The following is a 19,343-nucleotide window of genomic DNA, read 5'->3' on the forward strand; positions in this document are numbered from 1 at the left end:
CCTGGTTGCCCAGTTGTCCTGTTTGGGTTCCAGGGGAATTCTCACTATTAGATGGCTCTGGTTCACATGTTTGTTTTTGGGGACCAGCTTCATGCTGGCCCATCTCCCTCTTGAGTGAGATGGTGGGTTTGCCATGTAAGGAACCACTAATTGTGGGCTCCATTTGGGGCTTTTCTCCCCTGGCCCAAGCCAATTGAATCAGGTGATGCCACAGGGAACTTGAGGGGTGCCAAATCATGACTGACAGCTTTTTAAAGAAATATGGGAATGTGAATAGGAGATTTCATTGAATTGGCTGAAGCAAATCATTAACTGCTACTCTAATGTACATATTGTAAATTAGTATGAAAATGGAATGGTTTTACTTGAAATGTTTTTTTACTTGATATGTTGTGTTTATGATGTTTAGTAAATACAATTGAAAGTGGAATATGTTCTCTAACACAGAAATGGAATAGAGACTTGAGTCATTTTTACGGGCTAGTGTTTTGGACACTAACAAGGGCAGTGCTTTAAATGGGCAGATACTATCCGGTACGGAGTGCCTGCTCTTCTTTAATTTGAAAGGGAGAGTTCCTGAACTTCTCAGCATTCCTGCAATATATTTAATGGCAGAGTATGGCACTTCTCAGAAGCAAACAGGTACTCTAAAGAGGGAGTCCCTGCATGTCTATATTTCCTTTTAAAGCACTGAATAAAGGTGATATCTGTTGCCTTGGAGGGTGGGGTTTACTGCCCTCAATGCAGTCCCACCCCTGTTTCACAGAGCTATTTATACAACAGAACTGGTTGCACGCCTTCTTTGTTTGCTTGGTATTCTTATTCAATCTCATAATCTAAAAACGTTGAGAGACCAGTGGTCGAAGTGGGTGGAATCCAAGGGGTACGAAGTGCCCCAACTTTCTTAACATATGAAAAACAGTTCCCCTACTTTTTATGAAAATGCAACAGTCCCGGGACAGGAAACTCAGATTGTGCAATGCTTCAGCTTAAGTTTCATTCAGGGAGTCTCCTGTGCTGTGAGGGAGGGAGGGGTATGCAGCTTAACAATAAACAGGCCTTCTTGCCAGAGTGCCTGCTTGCCTGAAAGAAATGCAAAAGTGCACAACTGGTTAATCTGCAAATGTAAAGGGGGCTTGGGAGCAGGCACTGGTTTAATTGTTCAAATCACATAAACCTTTGGATGAGAAAGATTTGTACTTTTTGAGTGGAAGTGCAAGGGAGTTACCAGCTGAGCTGTGCAGTGTGTGCTTTTCAGGACACAAATAAAAATAAATCATTTCGTACAGTCTGGGTATTACTAAAACCTATATTTTAAAAGCACCATTTTAACTGAAACCTTTTTGCAAGATGTAAGTTTAACAAAATTACTTACATGCTCTCAGTGCTTTCTGTGTCAGGCTGGGCCCTCGTAGCACTAACAATACGCAATTCATTATTCTCCACTGCACCAACCAAGATTTTATTCTGTGGCTTTCTGGTAACACACAGACCACTCACTGCATTCACTAATACAGGTTTCATAGTACAATATTGCACTTGCAAATTAATTTTTTTAATGTACCTTTCATTTAAGCCGTGGGTTATTTTATAGGTAGCTACGTGAAAGAGAATATTTTGCTTTTTTAGCCACACGTTTGACCCCGGCCCCACACTCATCGACCCCGCCCCTGTGTACTTCTTGGGCTTTCATTTGCTCGTTTCAGTGTCATTTAAAAATCCTTCTTTTCTAGTGGTCATGCCTCATTGTCACTCCTTTTTCTCTTTGGGAGCTGGGACAAACTACTGTATAATTACGCTTTGTCCTGTTTATTTCTTCTTTAGGGGACACGTTTTAAATTAGTTTCCTGCTCGTGTGAAGCTTCAGTTTTCTTTTACAGAGCATGCTTGCTCTCAGCTTAGCTTCACTGTAAACAAGGCTGTAAATCAGGCTGTTATCCTGGTCACATTTGCTCTTCCCGGCTCTCTGCTCAGATGTGCCTGTGTGCGGTCCCCAGTGGTGGGAGGGAGGGCAGAGACCCGCTTGTTTATTTAATTACTTGTTCTCTTTAGTGACTTGTCATTTTCTCAACCAGGTTACTAGATGCAAGTGTGACTGATGTGTACACTTTTTCAAATGAGGCCTACTGAACCGCTGTTTCTCTGGTCTCCCTGTTAATGGGAACACACCGCACATGGGTAAAGGGACCAGGGGGTGGGGAGGGCTCATGCTGAAACACTGTTTGATTGAAAGTCAAAGTTTCTGGTATAGTTAAATTACTGGAGGAAATTAGCTGGTTGGGAACTTGCAGCAGCGAGTTCACTCTGCCAAATAGTACTTAAGCCATACTGATATATTAATTTAAATGTGTGTGTTTTCTAGTGCACTACCATGTGACCTTACGTCACTTCATAGCACTGACCTGGTACCCTGGCACAGGAATTTTAGTAGATTTGAGACTGTTGCTTTGGCATTCGACTTTGTTTTGTGACGCCTCCTGCTGTCATTTTCAACATTCTTTGTCAACTTTACATGCATTACAAACACGTATTTTTAATTAATTAATTTATATAACAGGTGTAGCCATTCCTGTGCATATAAAAGCAGTGTTGTCTGTGACCTGGACAGGCTCTGAATTTACATTAAGGGTACATGTGACACGTGAAGCTGCACTTATACTGGCGGCCTGAAGGTGGTTCCTGCAGCTGCAGGGCCTACGGGGACAGGTGGCTTGTGAGGGGCCTTCCCGCTGTACTGGCTACAGTGACTGAGCTTAGGGCTGCCAATCCAGGAAGGCATTCCTTGTAATGGATGGTCGTAAGATAGGAGTGGGGAGAAAACTTGTGTCTTTTGGTGAAGCCTGTGTACCACTGAGAGGAGTGCTTGGGCAGCCTCATTCTGTGTTACTGAACTCAAGGTATCTCATACTGTTTGATGAAGTGAGAGGGCACAACCAAAAGTTACAAAACAACAATCTGTTGTTTGTGTCAGCGTGTGTGCACTCTATTCATTTTGTGTAGGGTTGTTCTCCTTTCTACGTCAAGCGAACATCAATTTAAAGTCACTTAAAGAAGAAGGCTGGTGAAATGTTACATGAACACCATTGGGAAGAGCCCAGAATAACTGATCCCTGCTTCTGTGGTGTAAACGAAAAAGGGGCAGTCTCCTGAAAATAGTTTGCACCAAGACTTGCATTTTCTTGTTATATCAAAGGAAACATTACTTTACAATGTTTACATTACATTACAGACGATGCTGCAGAATTCTGGCGGAACACCGCTGACGGTCATGGTTGCGGACGGCAGTAAGGCGGCGCTGCTGACAGCAGCACCGCCACACCAGCAAAAAAACGCCGACCGTATCTTGAGCAATGATACGGGCTGGCGGTGTTTTGGTGGCGGACGCTGCTGCTGACAGCAGCGCCGCAGAGCGTCTCCAGCTGGCACTGGTTGTGTGTATGTGGGGGGGGGATTTTTGTATGTTTTGGGATGGGTGCATTCGTGTTTGAGTCGAGTTGGATGCATGCTTGAATGAGTCATTGTGAGTATTGTGGATGCATGTGTGTGACAAGCTATGTTGGTGTGTGTAGTGGTCTGTGGGTATGCATGTGTGCATGCGCGGGTGGTGGTAGGTATGCATGTGTGCATGTGTGTATATGGGTGCACGTGTGGGTGTGTATAGGTGCGGGGGCAGGAGCGAGAGGGAGATGGTTGGGGAGGACTCTGGGGTGGGGAGGGGGGCAGAGGAGAACCCTATCAGTACCAGGGAAGGGATTCCCTGGCACTGATAGTACCTACCACCATGGTTTCGTGGCGGTACAAAAACCACGAAAACCATGGCGGTAGGCCCGGTCGTAATCCCGAGGGTGGGAATGTGACGGCCGCCGGGCTGGACACCGAAGTCTCCTGCCCAGCGGCTGTTACCATCCTGGTGGTCGGTGTGTTAAAGTGGCAGTTTTAGATGGCGGTAACCGCCAGGGTCCAAAACTACACCACACAGGTTTAGAAAAATATAGGATATTTATCTGGGTATACTAAGGTCAAAACGATGATGATTTGATAAGCACAAGATAAAAATAACTTTTGCAATGATAAGAAGAGTCTTTGAAAATTAACAAATGTCTCTTGTCTGCACAAAGTACCTGGTATGTGTCAAAATTGCACACACGGAGACCGCAGGAGAGGAGATGCATGGAAAAAAGGAGGTGTTCCAGTCGCAACGCTGGAGCTATGTGGATCTCCACTCGGGGAATTGGGCTGCGTTGTTCGTTCCGGGACAGCGATGCGGTAATTCTTTCACCGCTAGGCAAGCTGTGTGTCAATTCAGGCAGTCTGTGTGTCAATTTTTGCCGCACAAGGAGTTCCTTTGAACAGATTAAGTCTTTTTGGCCCTGAGACTTCAGGAACAGGAGGCAAGCTCAATCTATGCCCTTGGAGAGCACGTCTCAACAGAGCCAGCAGAGCCAGAGGCCAGCAAGGCAGCAGGACAACAGAAAGGCAGCAGTCCTTCACAGTAAAGCAATCCCAGTGAGTCCTTTGGGCAGCCAGGCAGTTCCTCTTGGTAGGTTGCAGGATATGGTTCAGAGTGTCTGTCCCAGGAAGTGTTTGAGTTGGTAGGATCAGGGACCCAGTTTATATACCCAAAAGTGCATTTGAAGTGGGGGAGACTTCAAAGGGTGGTTTTGAAGTGCACAAGGTCCCATTTCAGTACAGGTCTGTCTGTCAGGGTCCCAGTAGGGGGTTTGGCAGTCCTTTGTGTGACCGCAGGCCTCTGGCCTGTGAAATATAAGTGTCCAGACCCTACACCCTTCCAGCCCAAGAAGACCCATTCAGTATGCAGATGTGTGCAAGTGTGACTGAGCATCCTGTGTTTGTGGTTGTCTGGGTGGAATGCACAAGGGAGGTGTGAACCAGCCCAGCCCAGACGTGGACTAGAGACAGGCTGTAAGGTACAGATGAATTTTAAGTGCAGAGAAATGCTCACTTCCTAAAAGTGACATTTCAAAAATAGTAATATAAAATCCAACCTCACCAGTAAGCAGGATTTTGAATTACCTGACCTGTTTACTCATTTCTGATCAGAATCTACCACTCAAACAGTATATGAGGGTAGCCCTAATGTTAGCCTATGAAAGGAGCACCATTCAGGCCTCACAGCAGTGCAAAACAAATATAGGGGTTTCCACTACCAGGACATATAAATCACACAGGTATATGTCCTGCCTTTTATCTACACAGCACCCTGCCCTATGGGTTACCTGGGGCCTACCTTAGGGGTGACTTATATGTAGAAAAGGGGGAGTTTAAGACTTGGCAAGTACTTTTAAATGCCAAGTCGAAGTGGCAGTGAAACTGCATACACAGGCCTTCCAATGGAAGGCCTGAGACCTGGTTAAGGTGCTATTGATGTGGGTGGCACAACCAGTGCTACAGGCCCACTAGTAGCATTCAATCTAAAGGCCCTGGGCACATGTAGTGCACTTTACTAGGGACTTACAAGTAGATCAAATATGCCATTTGGGTAGGAACCAATGTTACCATGTTTTAAGGGAGAGAGCATATGCACTTTAGCACTGGTTGGCAATGATAAAGTGTGCAGGGTCCTAAAACCAGCAAAAACAGTGTAAAAAAAGTGGAGGGATGCAGGCAGAAAGCTGGGGGTGACCATCCTAAGGCTGTCAGGTCTAACACTGCATGTCATAGAAGTTACCATTACTTTTTATTCAAATTGTTGTCATTGATACATGATACACTGCCCCTGATGGAATATATTCCCCTGGCTTCAATGTTTCTTTAATCAAATGTTTAAACATTAAATGCAGATTTAGAGACATAGCCATTAAATGCAGTTTTAGAGACATAGCCATAGCTACTTTCACCCACCCTGACCCCGTTTCCACCTCATGTATCTAATGTTTTTTATTTCTTAGCCTTTTTATTTATCAAACTAAAACAATAAAGGCAACATAGAGCTTTACAAGGGTTAACAATTGGTAGTAACAGAATGGAGAAATAATCTTTCACAAAGCAATAACACTGAGGCAATTAAATGTGTAAATCTCGGGGACCTAAAGGGACTCAAGTATAGTTATTCATTTTATTATGTTTGCAGTAGAGAGCTCTCATACACTGGCTTTGTTCTCTGATTACTAGACTCAAGAGAAAACTATTTCAGACCTCAATGAGGATGAATAGCATATTACTTCAGGCTTTATTTCTATTCTTTTTAATATAGCGATTGTAGGAGGCTGGCCTGGCTTGTAGTGGGTACCAAGGGGTACTTACACTCTGTACCAGGACCAGTTATCCCTTATTAGTGTAGAAGAGGTGTTTCTAGCAGCTTAGGCTGATAGAAGGTAGCTATGGAGAGCAGTTTAGGCTGAACTAGGAGACATGCAAAGCTCCTACTATACCACTGGTGTCATATGCACAATATCATAAGAAAACACAATACACAGATATACTAAAAACAAAGGTACTTTATTTGTATGACAATATGCAAAAAGTATCTCAGTGAGTACCCTCAGTATGAGGATAGCAAATATACACAAGATATATGTACACAATACCAAAAATATGCAGTAATAGCAAAAGGAAGTAATGCAAGCAATGTACAGTCACAACAGATTACAATGAGAGCACATAGGTATAGGGGCAACACAAACCATATACTCTAGAAGTGGAATGCGAACCACGAATGGACCCCAAACCTATGTGAGCTTGTAGAGGGTCGCTGGGACTGTAAGAAAACAGTGAGGGTTAGAAAAATAGCCCACCCCAAGACCCTGAAAAGTAGGTGTAAAGTGCATCTATATTCCCCAGAGAGCACAGAAGTTGTGATAGGGAATTCTGCAAGGAAGACCAACACCAGCAATGCAACAACGATGGATTTCCGGACGAGAGTACCTGTGAAACAAGGGGACCAAGTCCAAGAGTCGCGACAAAGTCGAGATTGGGCAGATGCCCAGGAAATGCCAGCTGAGGGTGCAAAGAAGCTGCCACCGGATGGTAGAAGCTGTGGATTCTGCAAGAACGAAGAGGACTAGGTAATAAACTGAAATACACTGTTCCAAAAAGAGTAAGGAAGGAACTGGGGTCCTAATAATTAGGAGCAAGAGTCCTCACAAACCCTATTGGGTGTCATGCTTCATCATCGGACATGCTCCTCGTCAGACCAGCGCTGCAATGTCTGACGGGCTCCCCCTTTCGGGGGGCTCTTTACCAGAGATCTTTTCTCAATGATGCCACAAACCCCAAAAGTGAGTAAGGAGAATGAAGAAGGGAGAATAATGGAAAAATTAAAATTGGTTCACAACCCTCTGAATAATCAAATTTATTAATCTAAGTAGGGAAATGGCCAAGATTAAAAACACAACAAGGGAGTGGGAAAAGAGGTAATGCTCCACCACTCTATATTGGTTTGTAGAAACAAGAGGAGATCAGGAATTACCTGACACACCTCAGCAGTGAGGTCGACATGTTTCACGTCTCTTTGGTCCTCAAAGGATCCCGTGACGCTTCTTCAGGACCTAATGTACTTTAAATCTCTCCTACTATCAACTAATTGGATACCTGCAGTCTGTAACTGTCAGCACAAAGTCAAAAAAGAGAAGGATACCAGTCACTTACACAAGTCCAATCTGACTTGAACTTGCTGTTCCTATAAGTCACCCTGAGGATGTAAAATGACAGCATATAATTATAGTCCAACAATGGTGATTAACAGCATGGGTATCATAATGACGCCACCAAAACAAGCAAAAGGTGAAAAACCGTGTACTCCAAAGTGATAGTGTAACAAAAGTAGCAAACCCATGCAAGTTGAAAAAATTAGCTTACCCTCCCAATTAGGGAAAGTTGCTTCATGGGACTGCGTCGGCCTTTAGCCAGGCTTTACAAGCACTCTAATCATAAGTGTAGCAAGCGGACATGAAAGCGGGACATAAAATCACAGAGAGACCTTAATTAGGGTACAACTATAAATGTACATGATATGCATCACATAGTGAATTTAACTAATGCATTCATGTTATGTACAATAATGTTCTCAGGTGTATAACTGACTCACCCATTCTTTATATTGTCAATTGGGCAGGTCTCTCTTATTATAAACCAAGTACATACAAAAATGGGGAATGTAATTGTACAAATTATGTACAGGATGACAAGGGCAAACAATAGATGTAAAGCACCAGTGGGATTATTATTTGGATAGAAAAGCCATGTTAAACCCTGGGCGAAACCGGAGTCGAAAAAAAAAGAACTCAGAATCAAGTCCACTGGAGTAATATTTACGTTAAGAGACAACGTGAATAAGGATAGCCTGTATGGGTCGTGATCTCCATTATAGAGGAGATCACCATATCAATCATAGTAGCACTTAAACCAGTCTTTAAGGTCCGTAAATTCCTCCCCAGGCACTTACTTGTGTTAGTCCTGGGTCAAAGAAGGTCATGAGCTGCGCTCCCGAATGTTAGTGGGAGTCGCAGATCCGGGAGTAAAAATAGCGATTAAACCGGAAATCGGAGCGTCAGGATCGCACGCTCGTTGTCTAGCAACGCGTCCCGCGTTATCCAATTGGTCGGTTCAGACGTCATAGAAATAGAAGACGGACAGCATCCCTACACGGAAGCCACTCGGAGTCTAAAGGTGGCGGCCATTTTAAGACTATTAATTCTAACGTCAGTAAGGCATGATTTGTGTTAAAAGGGGTCCGTTTACTTCTCAAATAGTCAAAGAGAACGAAAATGACTGATTCTATTTAGAAATCGAATTGTAAGAAACATTTTTTTAGAATGACAATAAATCAGTCGCTATTACCCAATTCATTATGAAGTATGGGTATAGTACAAAAGTTCGTCGTCCTGGTATTTGTCAATGACATATTATAAAATGTAAAAAAAAAGTAGAAAACAGAGGGGGGGGCAAGTCTGAATACAGAAAAAGCTAAACCCACCCTAAAGAAGAATTCTACCAGCAATGTAGTGGACACTGTGGGATAGTTAAATCAAATGTCCCTAAAAAAATCCTGGAGTTTTAATAAGAAAAACTCATCCAGGGAATATGTGCCCATCAAGCATTTCCAGAGGCTGGGGGAGGCTACTCCTCCCCAGCCCTAACACCCTCTCTCTGAGGAAGTCCTTTGTTCTGCCTTCCTGGGCCAAGCCTGGCTGGACCCCAGGAGGGCAGAAACCTGTCTGAGGGGTTGGCTGCAGCAGCAGCTGCAGTGAAACCCCGGGAAAGGCAGTTTGGCAGTACCCGGGTCTGTGCTAGAGACTCGGGGGATCATGGAATTGTCACCCCAATGCCAGAATGGCATTGGGGTGACAATTCCATGATCTTAGACATGTTAAATGGCCATGTTCGGAGTTACCATTGTGACGCTATACATAGGTAGTGACCTATGTATAGTGCATGCGTGTAACGGTGTCCCCGCACTCACAAAGTCCGGGGAATTTGCCCTGAACGATGTGGGGGCACCTTGGCTAGTGCCAGGGTGCCCACCCACTAAGTAAATTAGCACCCAACCTTTACCAGGTAAAGGTTAGACATGTAGGTGACTTATAAGTTACTTAAGTGCAGTGGTAAATGGCTGTGAAATAACGTGGACGTTATTTCACTCAGGCTGCAGTGGCAGGCCTGTGTAAGAATTGTCAGAGCTCCCTATGGGTGGCAAAAGAAATGCTGCAGCCCATAGGGATCTCCTGGAACCCCAATACCCTGGGTACCTCAGTACCATATACTAGGGAATTATAAGGGTGTTCCAGTATGCCAATGTGAATTGGTGAAATTGGTCACTTGCCTGTTAGTGACAATTTGTACAGAGAGAGCATAACCACTGAGGTTCTGGTTAGCAGAGCCTCAGTGAGACAGTTAGGCATCACACAGGGAATATAGGTCACAAACTTATGAGCACTGGGGTTCTGGCTAGCAGGGTCCCAGTGACACATAACAAACATACTGAAAACATAGGGTTTTCACTTTGAGCACTGGGCCCTGGCTAGCAGGATCCCAGTGAGACAGTGAAAACACCCTGACACACACTCACAAACAGGCCAAAAGTAGGGGTAACAAGGCTAGAAAGAGGCTACTTTCTCACAGCGATGTCCAGAAGGAGGGTGTTTGAATTGGTCATAGACTGCTGGCTGTGAGAAATGGTCAGTTTTCAGGCCAGGTGTTTTGGAGAGTCTGAGTGTAGAGCTCTGAAAGTGATAAAGGCTAGTTTGAAGTGGCATCTGCCTTTAATTGGTTAGAACTTAAGTGTGTCCAGTCTGGCCTCTGTGTGGAGAGTGGCTTTCAGAGACTACTTTCCTTCTCAGAGGCATCAGTGTAAGGCTTATAATTGTATACTTTATTTTTTACAATTGTATCATAGCTAGCCCACAAGAAAGTCTGTTCTACCACTTATCCCCTTAACATCGTAAGTAAATTGTTTCCAATACTTTGTACTACCAATCATTCTCATGTGAAATTAACATTTCTCTTGTGACGTTACACCAGCAGTGATCCTTTAAGGAGAGATCCACCCTAGGAAGCATTATAACTGTGAGAAAATGTGCTGCAGTTCCTTCAAGTTAGATGTAGACTTCATGTTTGCGTAACCCTTTCACTGCAACATTGACCTTGACCCCTAGATCTTGCACCTACCTATCCCTGCAAGTATTCCTCAGTCCCTGAGTGGAGTTGCAAACGTCATTGCAAAATACAATGTCTTTTGTCCACTCATGCTCACAACTCCAGATCTATGATAGATTCTACAACATTTGTTGCCTGCATCTAACAGTCCCACTGACAGAACCAGACCACAGATCCATGGACATTGAAGGAACTTTCAGTTTGAGAAACTGAATCCATCTCTTAAGGTGTCAAACATTCCTGCTGCTAAGAGTTACCAGAGTCACATACATTGTTTATTCTGCAAATAGAGTGTGTGTGTAAGTTCCACTTTCTCTCTACTTTCAGAGCCTCCCCACCACCCCCACAGAGTTCTTCTGTTTATTATGCTAACTAGGCCAGCGAAGCAGCGCTCTACAGCTGTGTAAACAACGTGAATGCATGTGACACTGACCACAAGACATGCTAAAATGCAAGCCAAAGACCCTTAACGATTTAAAGAAAGTGAACTTCCTAGTGTATAACCTGAGCCCTTGCGCCATTTAACCACAAACTCCTTTGAGTGTTGCTCCGTTAAATAATCATGCCACCAGAAGCAGCGTTTCTAAAGAGTTCCAATTGCCGCACATTTATGACCTATATTTTGGTCACTGCTTGCAAACTGGTAGCTCAGAGCAAAATTCGGTTAAGTATTTCTCTCTGTTTTAACCTAATTTAAGTAAACTAAGGCACATGTAAATAACAGATAGTTTTTCAGTGTGTTCAGTTCTTCGCAGTTCGTGTTTAAGTCGTTTTTTGGCACACCTCATACAGAAGCTAAGCTTAACTCGCTGTCGTAAACTCGTTCCTCTCTAGCCCAGCTCCAGACAGGCTTTGGCTCATCCCAAGGCTTATGCGGGCCATCTTTGTGTCTGGGGTCGTTATTCCCCAGAGACAGACTTTTTCTTGCTCGCCTCCTCTCTGCCATGCTTAAGCCATGAGCCTGCTCCTTTCCAGAGAGTTCCATATATTTCTGGGCACGGGGTCCCATTGTATGTTCCATTCACCCCAGGGTTCCCCCATCGTTTTCTTGGTGCGCACTCTTTGCACATCTCCCTTCACTTGCGCCCATGTTGCTCTCAGGGTATATTGTGCAGTGTGAGGAGCATAGCAAGGCATGGGCATACACAACAAACTCATCAGTGTTCCCTTTTAGGCCATCCTTACATATTAATGGGCACTCCATCACTGACCGTGGTCAAGGTTTTTCCCAAACTCACTTAGATCCTCACCATACTTTAAAGCCTCTCTGCCATGCCTACCTCAAACATTGTACAATTAACAATCCCACAAATACATCCACCCCATTCCATAAACTAGGACTTGCTCCCAAAATAAGGCCATCACACTTAACCCCTCCTTTCTCCAAAATAAAACCCCTTCCACCAAGGAAACAAACATGTATATTGTAATTAGCATGGCAGATTTAAATTTTATTACAAGACAGGAGGCTCATATTATGCTTTTCTTTTCATGCTTTATTTTAACAGCAGCCAAGAACTACAAATCCCAGAGTCCCTGGGAAAAAAACTACCAAACTGCATCACAATGGGGTCCTCCAATCACACGAGGAGCCCTATAATAACTATCTTGACTGAGAGCAACAAGCCCTCTTTTCTTGCTGCTCGCAGTCAAGATAAGTACACTGCTCGCTTTTTTATGTATTATGTATATTGTATAACTGTGTATTTGGTGTATTTATATATATTTTCCTTTTGTTAGGTATCCGTTCCTGTGGGCACTTGTATTGTATTCTATTTTTCCTTTATAATTCAACTTTAACGCGCTTGTGCGCTCCGGTGCGCATTTTCGCGCTGACAGGCCGTCTGTCAGAACGTTCGGTAAACGTTCTGACAGCCGCGCCTGAAACAACGGCATTCTCAGCATTCCTGCCTCACACGCGGAAGCTGCAGCTTGCGGTGAACTTCCTTCACGCTCGGTTGCCTTTACGAGCGTTTATTTCAAATTCCTTTCCGCCTCATTGAACGGCTACAGAGTGTTTAGTTTAAACACGCTTGACTGCCTGCTCATTATTGATTTTTCTTCAGAACTGGCTCAGCCCTCACACGCTGTTGCTATTTTAAACGTGTTTTTTCCTCTTCAGGTTAGTGATTCATTTCCTCACATTCCCGGCCAGCCTCCTTTGTCAGTTAACCCTTCCCAAGTATTTCTTTAGTTTTAACACGATATTTATCTTCTTTTTTCCCCCCTATTATTAATTTTAAATTGTTTCTTCTTCCCAACATGTCAGAAGACGATCAAACCCAGTCCATTAAGGACAATTTAAAATCCTTTATTAAGGATTCAGTCCAACACGCTGTCTCAGTGTCTATGTTGGACGTTTCAAAAAATTTAGAGGCTTCTATTTCAAAAATGCTTCACGCTCCCAGAGGAAATCCTCTTTTGAGAGGGAAGAAACGTGTGTCCTATTCTAAGGACAGTTCTAAAGGCGTTTCCCAAAAATGTGGGCCTCCAACCCAAGAGGTGAAATCTTCGGGTCTCCCCTCTTCCCCCCTTAATATCCTTCATTTACGGGACACGGACAGTGATGGGGATGATGATGTCTCACAAGACATTATAGATGACGATTATTTTGATGGGCCTCCGGAGAAAAGGCGAAAAATTTCTCCTCATGAGTACTCCCCTCACTTAGTGCCCGAGGACCTGGTAGACCCAGTTGGCGAACCTCTGTTCGACCCTAATACCATCCATCATCCCAACTCCTCTGAATGGTTCCCCTCTGATCACGTTTCCGATTACGTCTCTTTCTATCTCCGACACCCCCTGGATAAGTCATCCAGAAATAAATTAAAATCCGAATGTCACAGACCTTCCCTTCCCTGTAAAGTCACAGACACTCCTGCCATTGATCCCAACATGCTCCTTTTTTTCACGAAATTTGGCAAGGACCCCAAGAAGGGAGTTGACCGCGCCTGGTCAAATTGCCAAGACAGGCTCCTAGATTTGGTGGGTCCCCTCACCAGAATATTCGACCTTGCTGAGGATGCCAAGTTGGAGGGCTCTCATGTGGATCCTGATACCCTCTCCAATTGGGCTCAACGGGCAATCTGTATGTTGGGCAACGCTAACTCCTACATTTCCCAGGAACGTCGGAAAAGCCTCCTCCTCAGGATTGATCCAAAACTCAGCACTCTTGCTTCTAAGGAGGAAGGCCTTAATGCTGATGGTCTTCTCTTTGGAGATTCTTTCATTAAGGAGTTGGGCAAGTACGTCGCTACTTTTAATTCTCTGGACAAAGCACATTATTCAATGAAGAGAATTTTTTCCAATCGGGTTTTTGGAAGGGCCGGCAAAGGAAGGAGCCGTTATGCCGGCCGCTTCTCTGCAAGAGGTCAATCCCTCAACAGAGGCTCCTACACCCAGTCTAACCAGCTTGAAGTGTATCAAGGATACAAACCCCAATTCTACCCCCACAGATTCCACGGTGGCCGCAACAGGGGTTATAGAGCCAAAGGAGAACAACTTGCAGGTAAGAACTTTCAGTTCTGGCCTTCCTCCAGTAGGAGGCAGACTAGCTTTGTGTTTAAACACTTGGTTGTCAATAACTTCCGATCCTTGGGTAATCCAAGCCGTCCAAGGCTATTGCATAGAACTTTACCAGACTCCCTTTCAATCCTTCCTTCCTCATCCTCTTCGTTTTTCTCAAGATCAATCTCGCCTCATTCAAGTCGAGATACAAGATTTACTGTCAAAGCAAGCGATCGAAGAAGTGCCCTTCGACGCTTCGGGGTTTCTCAGCAATATCTTTTTAGTTCAAAAGAAAAACAAAAAACACCGTCCGGTCATAAATTTGAAAGAGTTCAACAACTTTGTGGTGTATCATCACTTCAAGATGGAAACTATTCTCCATCTCAGGGATATTCTTCTTCACAACAATTGGTTAGTTCGCATAGATCTCCAGGATGCCTACCTCTCGGTACCGGTGCATCCTTCATTCAGAAAATGTCTTCAATTCCGGTGGGAGCATACTTTCTTCCGCTTCAAAACTCTTCCCTTCGGTCTGTCTTCTGCCCCTTGGTGCTTCACCAAGATACTCAAACCAGTGGTGGCCTCTCTCAGGGCACAAGGGATACGCCTTATTGTCTACCTCGACGACTTCCTATTGATGGCCCAAGACCAGTCTTCCCTAACAACCCATCTAAAAATGTGTCTGGATCTCCTTTCGCAGTTGGGATTCCTTATAAACTTCCAAAAGTCATCCCTTGTTCCTTCTCAAACTCTCGAGTTCTTGGGATTCCTCGTCAACACCGCCGAGTCAATTCTCCAACTTCCCCAGGACAAAGTTTCTTTGATAAAGAAAGAAATTTGTCATGCCCTGTCGCTACCTTGTACTTCCCTCAGGGCTCTGGCTCGTCTTGTAGGCCTCCTTTCCTCTTCCATCCAGGCCATATTTCCAGGCCCTCTTCATTACAGAGCTCTTCAAAGGCTCAAAATCCGACACCTTCAACAGGGTCTGTCATATTCGGATCAGGTGGTTCTCGATGTGGACTCCAGGGAAGAACTCACATGGTGGATGAGTCATTTAGACGCCTGGAACGGGAGAACGATTTTCTCTGCCGCCCCAGATCTTGTCTTAGAGTCAGATGCAAGTCTGACAGGATGGGGCGCAAGATGTGGTCCACACTCGACTGGCGGACCATGGTCCATTCAGGAGTCGTTAATGCACATAAACTGTTTAGAGATGCTTGCAGGTTCCTTTGCCATCCAGTCCTTTACCAAAGACAAAGTAAAATGTTCCATTCTTCTCAGAATGGACAATCTATCGGCAGTAACTTACATAAATCGTCTGGGCGGGACTCGCTCCAAACCGTTAGCTCTCTTGGCCAAGAGTCTGTGGGAGTTTTGTCTACACAAAAATATTTCAGTAAGGGCAGAATATCTCCCAGGCAATCTCAATGTGGTGGCCGATTGGTTCTCAAGGCACTCACACGACTCAAGCGATTGGCGACTTCACCCTTCCATCTTCAAGCGTCTTTCTTCTATATTCGGTACCATGTTCATAGACCTCTTTGCTTCAAGATTCAACTCCCAGCTTCCCAAATTCTTCAGTTGGAGACCAGATCCCTTAGCATTAGCTACCAACGCTTTTCTCCAACCGTGGCCTCCTTCCCTCCTGTACGCCTTTCCCCCCTTCCTTTTTATTGCTCGGGTCCTAGCACATGTCCGCCGTCAGGGCTCCTCTCTAGTATTAATTACCCCATTTTGGCAGGACCAACCCTGGTTTCCGACCCTTTTGGAACTCTCGTCAGATCTTCCAGTTCTCATCCTCCCTTTCCCAGACCTTCTCCTGGATTCCCAGGGACCTCCTCACAACCTCATAATACAGGGTTCCCTATCCCTCATAGCTTGGAGAGTTTCGGGGCTTCCTGGAGAATCCCAGGAATTTCGCAACAGGCTGTCCAATTCATCCAACAATCTTGGGCTCCAGGCACCTCGAAGGTTTATCGAGCAGCCTGGGCAGTTTGGTGCAGCTGGTGTGTGGATAGGGATTCCAATCCCGTTTCAGCTGACATTACCTTAATCGTAAATTTCCTAGCTTCCTTAGCCTCTCAGGGCAAGGCGTATCGTACCGTCAATACATATAGGTCAGCAATTTCTTCAGAACACGTCAGAGTGGACGGTAGACCGGTGGGAGAGCATCCCTTAGTTTGCCGCCTATTAAAAGGAATACGTTTTTCCAACCTCCAAACCCCAAATATAAGTCTATGTGGGATGTAAATTCCGTCCTTCATCTGCTTCTTTCTTGGCCCGATAATTCAGAACTTTCGTTAAAATATTTATCTGCAAAAATTACTATGCTCCTCTGTTTGGTCTCTATCAAACGAGTTTCTGATGTTAAAGCTTTGGATGTTTCCTCCTTTCATTTTTCTGCCTTCGGTGTGTGTTTCAATGTGGCTAGACGTACCAAGACTAATTTGTCTTCTGTGCTTTATCCCTTTTTTCCCTCCCAACCTAAGTTGTGTGTGGCTAATTGCTTAAAAACATATGTTTCACGAACTGCAGATCTCAGGACATCCTCTTCTTCTCAACTGCTGATTTCTTATAAAAAACCCCATAAACCTGTCTCATCTCCCACTTTAGCCCGTTGGTTCAAGTGGCTGATGAATTTGGCTGGCGTCCCTATTGACATTTATGGTGCCCATTCTGTCAGAGGAGCTACGGCTTCTAAGGCCTTTTTTGCCGGGGCCAGTTTACAGGATATCCTTAGATCTGCAGATTGGTCTAACGTCAATACATTTAGAACATTCTATTGTAAACCAGTTGATCATCCTATGCAAAATGTTGTTTCATTGCTTTGAACAAGCATAATATGAGCCTCCTGTCTTGTAATAAAATTGAGATTTTCCTAGCCTTGGTGTCAGAAAGGCTAGATTTTATTAAAGACAAGAAGGCGAGTATTATCCCGCCTCTTCTAACCCTCCCTGTTCTTTTATTCTAGTTGCCTCAACCGCAACCAACAGCAACGCTACTGTCTGACCAGCCTTCTCCAGCTTGCCCTTCTGGACCGCCTCTTCAACCAACAGGATCTACACAAGGTCATCCTTCCATCAAGGCTTTCACTTTGGACATACTTTCCGCATTTTTGACTCTTTATGGTCTACTGTTCTTTTTCTCGCATCGTTATATTGACTGACTTTAGCAAGAAAAGAGGGCTTGTTGCTCTCAGTCAAGATAGTTATTATAGGGCTCCTCGTGTGATTGGAGGACCCCATTGTGATGCAGTTTGGTAGTTTTTTTCCCAGGGACTCTGGGATTTGTAGTTCTTGGCTGCTGTTAAAATAAAGCATGAAAAGAAAAGCATAATACTCGCCTCCTTGTCTTTAATAAAATCTAGCCTTTCTGACACCAAGGCTAGGAAAATCTCAATTAGGATGCTAAATGGCAACACTTTAATTTTTGCTGCAGATAGAGGAAAAAGGTAAACAAAGTGTTTTAGTTATATGCAGGGTCACTGGAATTGAATTATGTGGCAGAAAAGGACCAAATTATGAAGCAGGGCTGACCAAATTATGGGACAAGACAAGCCCAATTAGGCATTTACAACGCCAATAGCTATAACTCTCCAAAATGCGAGACCCATTGCAGTGCACATACCTATTTTAATAATGTACTTCCACCGCTGTGAGAAACATCTGACGCCAGAGCACTTCTTCTTGAGGTGCGCTCAATAATGCACTATTCATTACGTTTAACATTGTGGAGTGTCTTCAGCTGTGTAAAAAGGCTCAACACTGTGATGACAGGACAGAACAACTCCCCAAACACTGTTTAAACGCTGTGATCCGGGCGACTGCTACACAGCTGAGAGGCGTGACTGGGGATTTCGTAACCGGGATTGGGGAATCCCACATTTACGTCACACTTCGTAGTCACCCGGCACTCCTGCTTCCTGTATAAGCTGGTGAAGTACCAGTTTCGGAGTTTCCAGATCAAGCTGCGTTGTGTTTCCCAGCGTCCAGTGTGTGTTTTCCTATGGAAAAAGTGCTCAGTCTGTCAACGATTGCTGCCGGACGTCGTCCTGTTTACGGCAACGTGTTCACGTAGGGAGCCAGGTCAGTTTCACTTTCGAAATCGGGATTTTAATACACTAGTAGTTCTGACAGCCTGAACATAAGTGCAAACCGAGAGGGTCATTCATCTATTAACCGCAGACACCCCCAGTTTGGACAGCGATTATTTATGGTTGTATGAATGTAAATCTTGAGCGAATTCCTTCTTAAGAATCGACAGAACATTGTGTTTTTACGTGTGTTTCAGTGCCGTTTTCTTGAATCCTTTATGTCCCAATATTCATTCCAAATGATGCCTCCTTTGGTTTTGTGCTCTCGTTAAAAGTGTATGTCCTGGACACAGCACAAGTTTGGTGGCAGGCTTTAGCATACATGCTAACATTTTAGAAAAGAAAAGTGGGAGATTTATAAAAAAAAAAAAATAGGGAGAATGTATTTCCCCCATTGACTTCTATTGGGGCCTGAATCGGATTACTGTTATGTATGACACTTGCAAGTCTGATGCTGCAGGATCAGATATTAGATGCACAAATGTACACTTGTTTCCCCATACCTGTCTTGAGCAGGGAGAAAGTGTTATGGCAGGTAGAGAGAGCGTGATGCAAGGGCTGTGCAGTGGCCTGCAGGAGCAGGTTACTGACAGTGCATACTCCAAGTTACACAAGGCCAGGCCCTGTCAGCTGAAGCCCGCAGAGGATTCAGGTTTTTACATGCACAAATTGGGAGGCAGAGAGACTAACCTTGAAATCCGTAGTCTCATGCCTGTCGGGAGGGTTGACATGTATGGTTTAGGCCAGTGGTTTTCATACTTTTTAAGGCTGCGTCCACAGTGGGGAAAAAAGTAATCATCAAACATTGCAGTTAAGTTCTGTTACCTTTTTAAAAATACAGTACATTTACTTCTGATTAAAACAAAGCACTGTCATCTGCATAATGTTTTTTTGGGCATAGCCTGGCACCCCCCCCAGGATCACTTGAGGCCCCTAAAGGAGGCCCGCCCCCCAGATGGAAGACCCCTGCTTTAGGCGCACAGCAGAGGCCAGTCCGTTGCCACGCTCTTTATCTAAATGAATTCACCTAGGCATAATTTCTGTTTAACTGTATCCTTTTTCTCTAGATATTGTAATTGTTGGTGAATTTACTAATTCAATGTGCTCAACTTGCCTGTGGACGTTGCTA

General features: G+C 44.4%; 1 protein-coding gene across 1 annotated transcript in view; it reads left to right on the plus strand.

Moving 5' to 3' along the window:
* The first annotated feature begins 18,022 nt into the window (after positions 1-18,022).
* ALPK1 (alpha kinase 1) overlaps positions 18,023-19,343 on the plus strand; it is a 323,413-nt gene continuing 322,092 nt past the window's right edge. The window contains exon 1 of the mRNA XM_069241565.1: positions 18,023-18,206. The gene's annotated coding sequence lies outside the window, so the exon portion shown is untranslated. The remainder of the gene's footprint in view (positions 18,207-19,343) is intronic.

This window comes from Pleurodeles waltl, chromosome 1_2 (assembly GCF_031143425.1).
Source record: "Pleurodeles waltl isolate 20211129_DDA chromosome 1_2, aPleWal1.hap1.20221129, whole genome shotgun sequence".
Classification (NCBI taxonomy): Eukaryota; Metazoa; Chordata; class Amphibia; order Caudata; family Salamandridae; genus Pleurodeles; species Pleurodeles waltl.